Below are 8806 nucleotides of genomic sequence, written 5' to 3'. Positions count from 1 at the left end.
TAGAAAACTGACTCTCCCTTCCCTGTCAGCTAGGGCTGAGGGATCGTGGTCCTGTCGTGTATAGAAGACACTGCTTTGTTCTGGTTCTCGCTGACATCTGTATCTTATATTTCCACTCCCTCTTCCTTGAGGGTTACTAAGACTCAACTCCTTCCCTTTTTGCCTCTCTCTGTGAGTCTGTGTATATGCGTGTGTGTCTATATTATAGATGTCCCATTTTACATTCAAGCACACACATGGTGGGGGCGTCTTTACAATTGACTGCTGACGGTATCTCACCCCAGACAAAATGCTGCAATGCAGACATGGTGTAGCTCAGTACCATAAAGAAATAGGTGATGTTGCGAAATCTACCCAGCTGTTTCTAGTGTGAGGTGAAGTTTAGAACTCTGACACAACCTTCTGGCTCTACCCTATGGGTTTAAGATACACATTGTCCCAGTGCAATGTTCAAAGGTGGGACTATGAAAGGCGATTGGACCCTGTGGGCTGTAATCAATGAGTTCATCTGTTCATGGATGTGTATGAAGGTGGCGGGAAACTAGGAGATAGAAAATTAAGGAACTTGGTCATTTGGGACATGTCTTGGAGGGTGATTTTTTTGTCCTTGGTCTCTTCCTGTGTTAGTCCTTCCTGGATGACAGTGAGGTTAGCAGTTGAGCTCTATCGTGCCCCTTTCATGGTCATGTGACCATGGACCGAAACCTATGAAATCATGAACCAAAATAAGTTTGTTTGCTACGTCAGTTGCTAGTCAACTTGTAAGATTGATGAATGTGATTAACATGAAAGTGGCCAAAAGTGATCCTGAGCATACCAGGTCAGGTCTGGATTTGATGTAGGAGGACCCATGACTTAACCCTTTAAACTCTTTGTCTGGAGGCTGCACGCTAAGAGAAGACCCAATGTTGCCCAAGTGGTTTTATCCAGAAGATTCTGCCAATGTATCTATCGTCTTAGCAAATCAAGAACCTCCTGCTTCTCGCTCTGGTCCTTCTCCTGACTTCACTTCTGTGTTTTTAATAGACTTCGATATCATATGAATTAGTGGGAAATGAGTATTAAAAAAAGGAAGGAAGCTATAAATTTTGCTGCAAAATCATTAAATTACGCACTTAAAATAAATGTTTTTTTTAAGTATGTAAATTATACTTCAATAAGGCTGCAGAAAAGGCTTGGACAACTATGATGCCTGTCGTGTGATTTGCTATTTGTCATAGTTCCTGTGACTTTTATCTTAATAGTAGTGGGCTTTATTACAGATGAATCAGACACCAGGGTAACCAGGGAGAACACTCTGTTCCGTCAGGGAAAAAAAATCAAGTCAAATTCATTGGCTTTCTTGATGAGGGTTTTTCTGGTCACAGCTCAGTTGGCTGGAAGTTGGACAGCTATTGGCTGAGAGCAAAGATGGAGAGAGCACAATATTTACGGGGATAACTGAAGGTTGTGCTCATGAAAGGGGCTGAGTTTCACAGAGTGCAATTGCAGAAGCTCTAGCGACTGGTGGAGCTGGGCGCTAGGAACCTTGCAAGATGGCCATTATATGTTTTGTGATGTCACGGCCGAGTGTATGTCAAGGATAGATGAAGTAGAAATTTTTTGGTTTCTTTGGGAACTCACTTGTGTCACAGGATGTTTTTCTGGAAGCTATGTTAGGAGAACATGTTTTGCTGAAGCAGACACATGAGAAGGCATGTGATGTTTCGCTGGAGCACACTCTTGAAGGGGAACAGGATGTTTACAGAGAACATAAATGTAATCCCACAGAGAGGGAGAGGACATTTTTACATTGCTACACCTTGCAAGGCTTCGATGGTCTTTGCTGGTCTTCGTTCCACAATGAGAAATGCACAAAAGGACCTGTGCTTTCCGGGCTGCTTCTGGCTGCTTCTGCTGCTTCTTGTTGGTTTGTTAGAGCCTTGTGGTCTCTGACAGGTCAAGGCACTGCTATTGATTCATGTTTTGCATTTGCTATTGGACCATACTGCACCATGAAGATTGAAGTTACCCCAAAGAATTACTTCTAAATCGGTCCACAACTCTCGCCCCTTTTCCTATCAACTTTCTCTCTCTGCTACCTCTGGTTGGTGGGTAAGAAGGTTTAAGAACCCTAAATAAAGTAGGTTTTGAAAAAATCTAAGCCTACAGATAGATTCTTGAGTTTTGAGAAAGGGCTATGTCTCCTGCTGAGAGGAGACGATATGTAGGTTGTGACTTTTTGTTTCTGTGGTCTACTGTGACCCATTAAATGGACAGTCACTGACAGTCTCCCAGTAAGTGCAGCACACACTAAAATGCTTTTGCTTGGCATTGGGACCTGTAGAATGTATTCATTTCTTGTCACATATCCTCGAGTTTTCATGTTTGTGACAGTAGTTACTCTTCAGTAATGCCATACAGGGAAGTGGGTCTATACACTGAGAGAAGAGAGTGGCTAGTGGTGAGAATGTAACATGGAGTAAGAGAATCATTACGGTGCTGGGTCTCTCCCTCTCTTTTTTTTTTTCCCAATTTGACAACCTGGAGTCAACTGAGAAGAGAGAACAATTCAAGAACTGCCTCCATTAGATTAAACTTTAGGCAAGTCTGTGGAACATTTTCTTGATAAATGATTATTGTGGGATGGCCCACCATTTTGGGCAAGTTCATCAGTAGTCATGTGTAAAAAGAATAGCCTTTTAGGCTGTAAGAAATAGTAATGGAGCAAGCCATGGGGAGTGTGCCAGTTTGAATAAGAAAGGCTCCCACAGTCATATATTTGAATATTTAGTTAACAGGGAGTGACAGTATTTTCAAGGATTAGAAGAATTAAGAGGTGTGCCTCAGTGGAGGAAGTAGGGGTGTCGACAAGGGTGGGGTTTGATGTTTCATGAGCCCCATGCTTCCCCAGAGTTTCTCTCTCTCTCTCTCTCTCTCTCTCCCTCCCTCCCTCCCTCCCTCCCTCATTCTCTCTCTCTCCCTCTCTCTCTTTCCCTCCCTCCCTCTCTGTCTCTCTCTCTGTCTCTCTCTGTCTTTCTCTGTGTCTCTGTCTCTGTCTCTCTCTGTCTCTCTCTGTCTCTCCCTCTGTCTCTCTCTGTCTCTGTCTCTGTCAGTCTGTCTCTCTGTCTCTCTCTGTCTCTGTTTCTGTCTCTCTGTCTCTCTGTCTCTCTGTCTCTCTGTCTCTCTGTCTTTCTCTGTCTCTCTCTGTCTCTCACTGTGTCTCTGGCTCTCTCTGTCTCTGTCTCTCTGTCTCTCTGTCTCCCTGTCTCTCTCTGTCTGTCTCTCTCTCTTTCTCTCTCTGTGTCTCTCTCTGTCTCTCTCTGTCTCTCTCTCTGTCTCCACTCTCTCTATCTCTTTCTCTCTCTCTCTTTCTCTCTCTCTCTCTCTCTCTCTCTCTCTCTCTCTCTCTCTCTCTCTCTCTGCTTACAGAGCAGTAGCTCTCTATTGCTCCCGTGTTATGCTCCCTGCCATGATGATGGACCAGACGTCTGAAACTGTAAGTTATCCTCCAATTACATGCTTTCATTATAGTAGTTGTCTTGACCATGGTGTCTCTTCACAGCAACAGAACAATGACTGAGACAGGGAGCAGGCCAACAAGCTGGGCTCCTTGTTACCGCTTCAAGCTCCTGCTCTGGTTTCCCTCAGTGATGGTCTGTAACCTGTAAGGTAATAACCCTTTCCTCCCCAAGTTAGTTTTGATCATGGCATTCATCACGTAGAGAAGGAAGCAAACTAGAACGTCACAGGTCAGTACATGAGCAAGTCTTTCCTTTAAATTAAAACAAAGTGTCTATACGCCTCTATTTGTGGTTATGAGGTAAGCGTCTGTGGCTCTAATAGACAGACTGTTTCTATAAGAAATTGTCTTACTAGGGTTCCTATTGTTGTAAGGAAACACGGTGACCAAAGAGCAAGTTAGGGAGGAAAAGGTTTATTCAGCTTACACTTCTACATTGCTGCTCATCACCAAAGGAAGTTGGGACAGGAACTCAAACAGGACAGGATCCTGGAGGCAGGAACTGAAGCAGAGGCTATGGAGTGGCACTGCTAACTGTCTTGCTCCTCATGTCTTGCTGAGCTTGCTTTCTTATAGAACCCAGGACCACCAGCCTAGGAACGGTGCCACTCACAGTGGGCTGGGCCCTCCCCCACCAATCACTAAGAAAATGCCCTCCAGCTGGATCTTATGGACGCATGTTCTCAACTGAGGCGCACTCTTCTCTGATGACTCTAGCTTGCGTCACGTTGGTATAAAATCAGGGCGGTGGTTAGAATGTGATTGTCCCATGGGAAGTGTGGCACAAGTAGGAGGTGTGGCCTTGTGGGAGTAGGTGTGGCCTTGTTGGAGGAAGCATATCACTGTGGGGGTGATATGCTTCTTCTCCAACACAATGTCTGCCTAGACGCTTCCATGATTCCTGCCTTGATGAAAATAAACTGAACTTCTGAACCTGAAAGCCTGCCCTAATTAAATGTTGTCCCTTGGGGTTGGGGATTTAGCTCAGTGGTAGAGCGCTTGCCTAGGAAGCACAAGGCCCTGGGTTCGGTCCCCAGCTCTGAAAAAAACGAACCCCCCCAAAAAAAATGTTGTCTCTTATAAGTTGCATTGGTCATGGTGTCTTTTCACAGCAATGAAACCATCAAACAACCAGCCAGTATAAAAACTTCCAAATAGCAGAATTAATCAACGATACAATGTATTTTCAAGCCCTGCAGTGAGAACTTATTCTTGAGAGAAGAAACAGCAATGAATGAGTCCAAGATAAGGTTTTCTCCAAAGAATCTCTTGGAGTGTAGATGTGGCTCAGAGAGACAACATGGAGTGCACAGGGGCTTCTCAGGAGGAGAGAGCTACATGGTCAGGAACCGCAAAGCATTTTAATGTCACGGCAAATGGCATAGGATAGAGCTCAGCACCTCTGCATTGGAGGCACCATCAAGAGTTTCTGAGGATGAGCTCACATGTGAGTAAAAGACGGGAACTTCCTGGGGTAGATAGGGTAACAGGGCCCTGCAGGTGTGTAGGAAGCCATCCAGTCCAAGGAGAGCCAGGCAAGACAAGCCAGTGCAGGAGCTCTTTGTGGTCATCTAGGGGCATTGAGAAGAGACCTCAAAAATATTACAGGATGCAACAGAGTCTAACGTGCTCAGGGAAGCTAAACACAGGATCAACGTAACACCTGACAGAAGCTCACGACATCCTCATCTTCCCTTTTAAATTACTTTTACTGATCATACAAAATAATGGGCTTTATGATACTTTCAGGAATCGATAGATATAAACTTAGTTTGGCATTCACTACTCTTGAGTTATCCTTGACAAACTGTCCTCCGGGGAAGCCTCCACCTCACATCCACCTTCTGTAGTGATGGTTGGCTGTTCTTTAAGGAACTAAAGAGAGCAATATGGATGCGGCCCAAGTTCAACTCATTCTAGACCCTTTCTGTTCTTCCTGTGTCTCCTGCTTCACTTTTTGAGAACTCCATCTTGGAATTCCTGCGTCCCTCAGTGTCCTCTACTCCCTCATATGTTCTTTAGTCTTTCTTCCACATCCCCATCAATTTAATCTTTCTTACCCTCATCCTGGTCTCTTCTCTGCATGTGAAGTTTGGATTTATTTGAAAAGATGACTTTAGGGGCCTGGAGAGATGACCAATGGATCAAGAGCTCATCTGCTTTGAAAGAGGACGTGGATTTGTTCTTTGAGCTCATGTCCAATGGCCACCAACCACATTTAATTCCAGCTCCAGGAGACCTGACTATTCTTCTGTCTGTGATCTCCTGTATTCATATCCTGCCCCCACCCACATAGTTAAAAATAATACATCTACAGATGAGAAACAGGTTTCATTACGTTTCGTTAGTCAAAGAAAACCTGATCTTCTCTGATTCTGAGTCTGCTTGGATCAGTTTATTGGGTTTCCCCTTGAGTTCCAAGATCACCTTCCTGTTACCTGCCACTCTTTCCCCAACAGTCTGTTTCTCCCTCAAACTTTACCTCAGAGAGTCTATCTATTTCTGGCCCCTCTCCTCTGCTTCCTAAACATCCATCTTTTTTTTCCCGTGCCATCCCTGCTCCTCTATGCCTCATCTCCAGTTCTTTTCTCTCCCTAAAGACCAGAACAGCTCAGGCCTGTTTGTTTTAGTCTACGTGACATCAGACTTACTGTTCACAACCTTGACCTTTCCGGCTTCCTCTCCATGTTCTATCCACCACAGCCCGTCTCCTCCACCAAAGTGTTCACACACAACACATCACATCGCACATTTTATTTTTTAGAGCAAAAACAAATTCCACTGGAAAAGATACTGGAGTTGTCAAAGGCCCTTGTGTATCTGACACAGAAAAACAAACATTTTCCCCCCAATCCTATAAATTACCCATCTACGTCCACCCTCACTTTGTGAATTTCACCTTAACAGATCTTTTCTACCAGATTATAAATGTAGATGTGGACATCAACATCATACTTGATGAAGTACATGGAAGGCTTGGCTAGAACTTTGTAAATGACGTTGCCGATCTTTTTGGACCCGTCGCTTCTGGTGTACTGCATACATTGACCTGATAAGATGTCACTGTTAACGTCTGACTTCACCTCTGCTGGAGGAGTCTCTGGAATGATACGGAGGTTACCTTCTGTGTAATCATCCAGGAGCTGGTAGATGTATAGGACTGGATCTTTCTTGTAGGTGATGTAAAACCAGTCCTTCTTGATCGGCACCTGGGCTAGGACCACCCCCCTCCATTTGACCTTAGAGCCATGTTTGCCCTCAAATTTATGCTCCACATCTTTGCCAATCATGGCACTTGCGAAATGGGCATCTTTCACTTGAGGAAACACTACTTTGTGAGGCAAGACCTTAAGCTTTAAAATCCTCTCATCGCTGTGAATTTCCAGTCCTTAGACACAGTCAATTCTGTCATACTTGACCGGATAGAGAGAGGGATTTGTTGACAGTTGATCTAGAACAATGGCCTTCCATTGGGTGATGGGCTCATCACCTTCCTTCAATCCGTGGGAAATTCTGCAGCCCACAATATCCCCCAGGGCCTGGGGCAATGGTGGAGAACACCTTTAATTCCAGCAGTTAAGAGGCAGAGGGAGGCAGACCTCTGTGAGATCAAGGTCAGCCTGGTCTACAGAGTTAGTTCCAGGATAGCCAAAGCTACCCACAGAACAACCCTCTCTCAAAAATCAAAATCTAAAGTTCAAAGGGAAATGAACAAAAGGTCCTCTCAGCTCAGAATAACATATTCAGACACATTTCTTCAGCCCGAGGCACTTTGACTCTGCTGTGGAACCTCTCCTTGACTGTCTAGGTCAGTGTGGTATTAAACTGTGGTATATAAACTGTCCCTACTTTAAGCAAGCAGAACAGAGAAAGGATAGCAAAGGAGCCAGAAGGGTGGCCACACCCCTCTTCTACCCTCTAACTATGAACTATGTGGCAACATCCACAAGTGTCTGCCCAGAGACACAGCACACCAGTCCACTGGCTTTCTGTACTGTGCATCCTGACCCAGGCCCAGGTTTATTCCGTGACGCTGTTGCATCTTCGACCGCAACTAGAGTCTTTTGTGTAGGTAACAACAGCCATTTAGAAATAATATCTCCTGGGGTTAGGATTTAGCTCAGTGGTAGAGCAGTTGTCTAGCAAGCACAATGCCCTGGGTTCGGTCCTCAGCTCCGAAAAAAAGAAAAAAGAAAAAAAAAAAAACAAAACAAAACCAAACAAAAAACAAAGAAATATTATCTCCTAAAATGCACAGGCACAGAGAGGAGCTTTGGCATTTTAGTAGGATTATGAATTAGATATTGTTAGGAAATTATAATAAACTCTTAGACTGACTAGCCTAGACCGTCCGCCGAGCTCTCAAACGTGGAAGACATCAGAACATACGGTTACTCGCTGTACGAGGGAAAACTTTTAGCTTTCTGGGCTACAAGGATCCCCATTATCTTCATAAACGTATTTACCGAAAGAAAATGTCCTAGTCGTCCAGATTCTGTCTTCGGAAACCGATCAGGCTCCGAAAGGCTGTTGAACAATTGTGGGGTTCAGGAGCTGAACTGGCTTTCACACCCCGTTGCGAAGATGGTGAACCCACCTTCAGTGGAGTCTCGCGCCCCCAAGTGGAAGAGAAGCGCAACCTCCGCCCAGTGCTCTGTGACATCATCCAGGCTCTACTTACGTCATAGAAGCCCTCTCAGGCCAGTTCCTTCCCTAGTTACACTTAGAAACGTCCAGCATCTACGTTTTAGCTTCTCATGTAGCCTCCTGGAGACCCAATACAAAGTCCCCACCCAAATATTCTGATGACTCGAGTCACAGTCTGCCCAAGTAGCTCTTTTCATGCATTTTTTTTTCTGAAAAAGTCTTTGGTTTCTGAGTCACCAACATCCTTGGTGGTTATTTTCCCACCTGCTATCTTTCCTTTGGTTATCTTTAAGCCATTCTCCATATCAGAAATATTGGTAGACTCTCCCTCCGAGGCTGCCCACTGGATAGCACCCCAAAATTAGCTTTATCAAAACCCACAATTAGAGGAGGGCCATTTTTATTCACACAAAGCTGGAATTTGACAGGATTAAATACCTTGTATTGAAGTCAATGGCAATCATGAATTATGGATTCTTTGCAAAGAGCGAGAAAAAATTAGCTCCTGGACCTGCTTCCAAATTCGGGATAAATTGATGACAAACCCGATATCGACCAGACATATTTTAAATGTCTTTAAAATTTACCAGCACTTCTGGTTAAAAGGAATTTATTAAATCAAATGCAGCAAATCAGGATGAAATAGATGAGGTAATT

General features: G+C 44.4%; 1 long non-coding RNA gene across 1 annotated transcript; it reads right to left on the bottom strand.

The window, feature by feature from the left end:
• Nucleotides 1–6241: 6241 nt before the first annotated feature.
• On the bottom strand, nt 6242–8139 carry LOC134480938 (uncharacterized). Its single transcript, XR_010055978.1, has 2 exons — nt 7969–8139; nt 6242–6602 (listed from the first exon to the last, which is right to left on the bottom strand). It is a non-coding gene; the product is annotated as an uncharacterized LOC134480938 (long non-coding RNA).
• Nucleotides 8140–8806: the final 667 nt, after the last annotated feature.

This window comes from Rattus norvegicus, chromosome 11, assembly GCF_036323735.1.
Source record: "Rattus norvegicus strain BN/NHsdMcwi chromosome 11, GRCr8, whole genome shotgun sequence".
In the NCBI taxonomy this organism is placed as follows: Eukaryota; Metazoa; Chordata; class Mammalia; order Rodentia; family Muridae; genus Rattus; species Rattus norvegicus.
The sequence above is the reverse complement of the archived record's forward strand: the minus strand, read 5'-3'. Positions and strand labels throughout refer to the sequence as shown.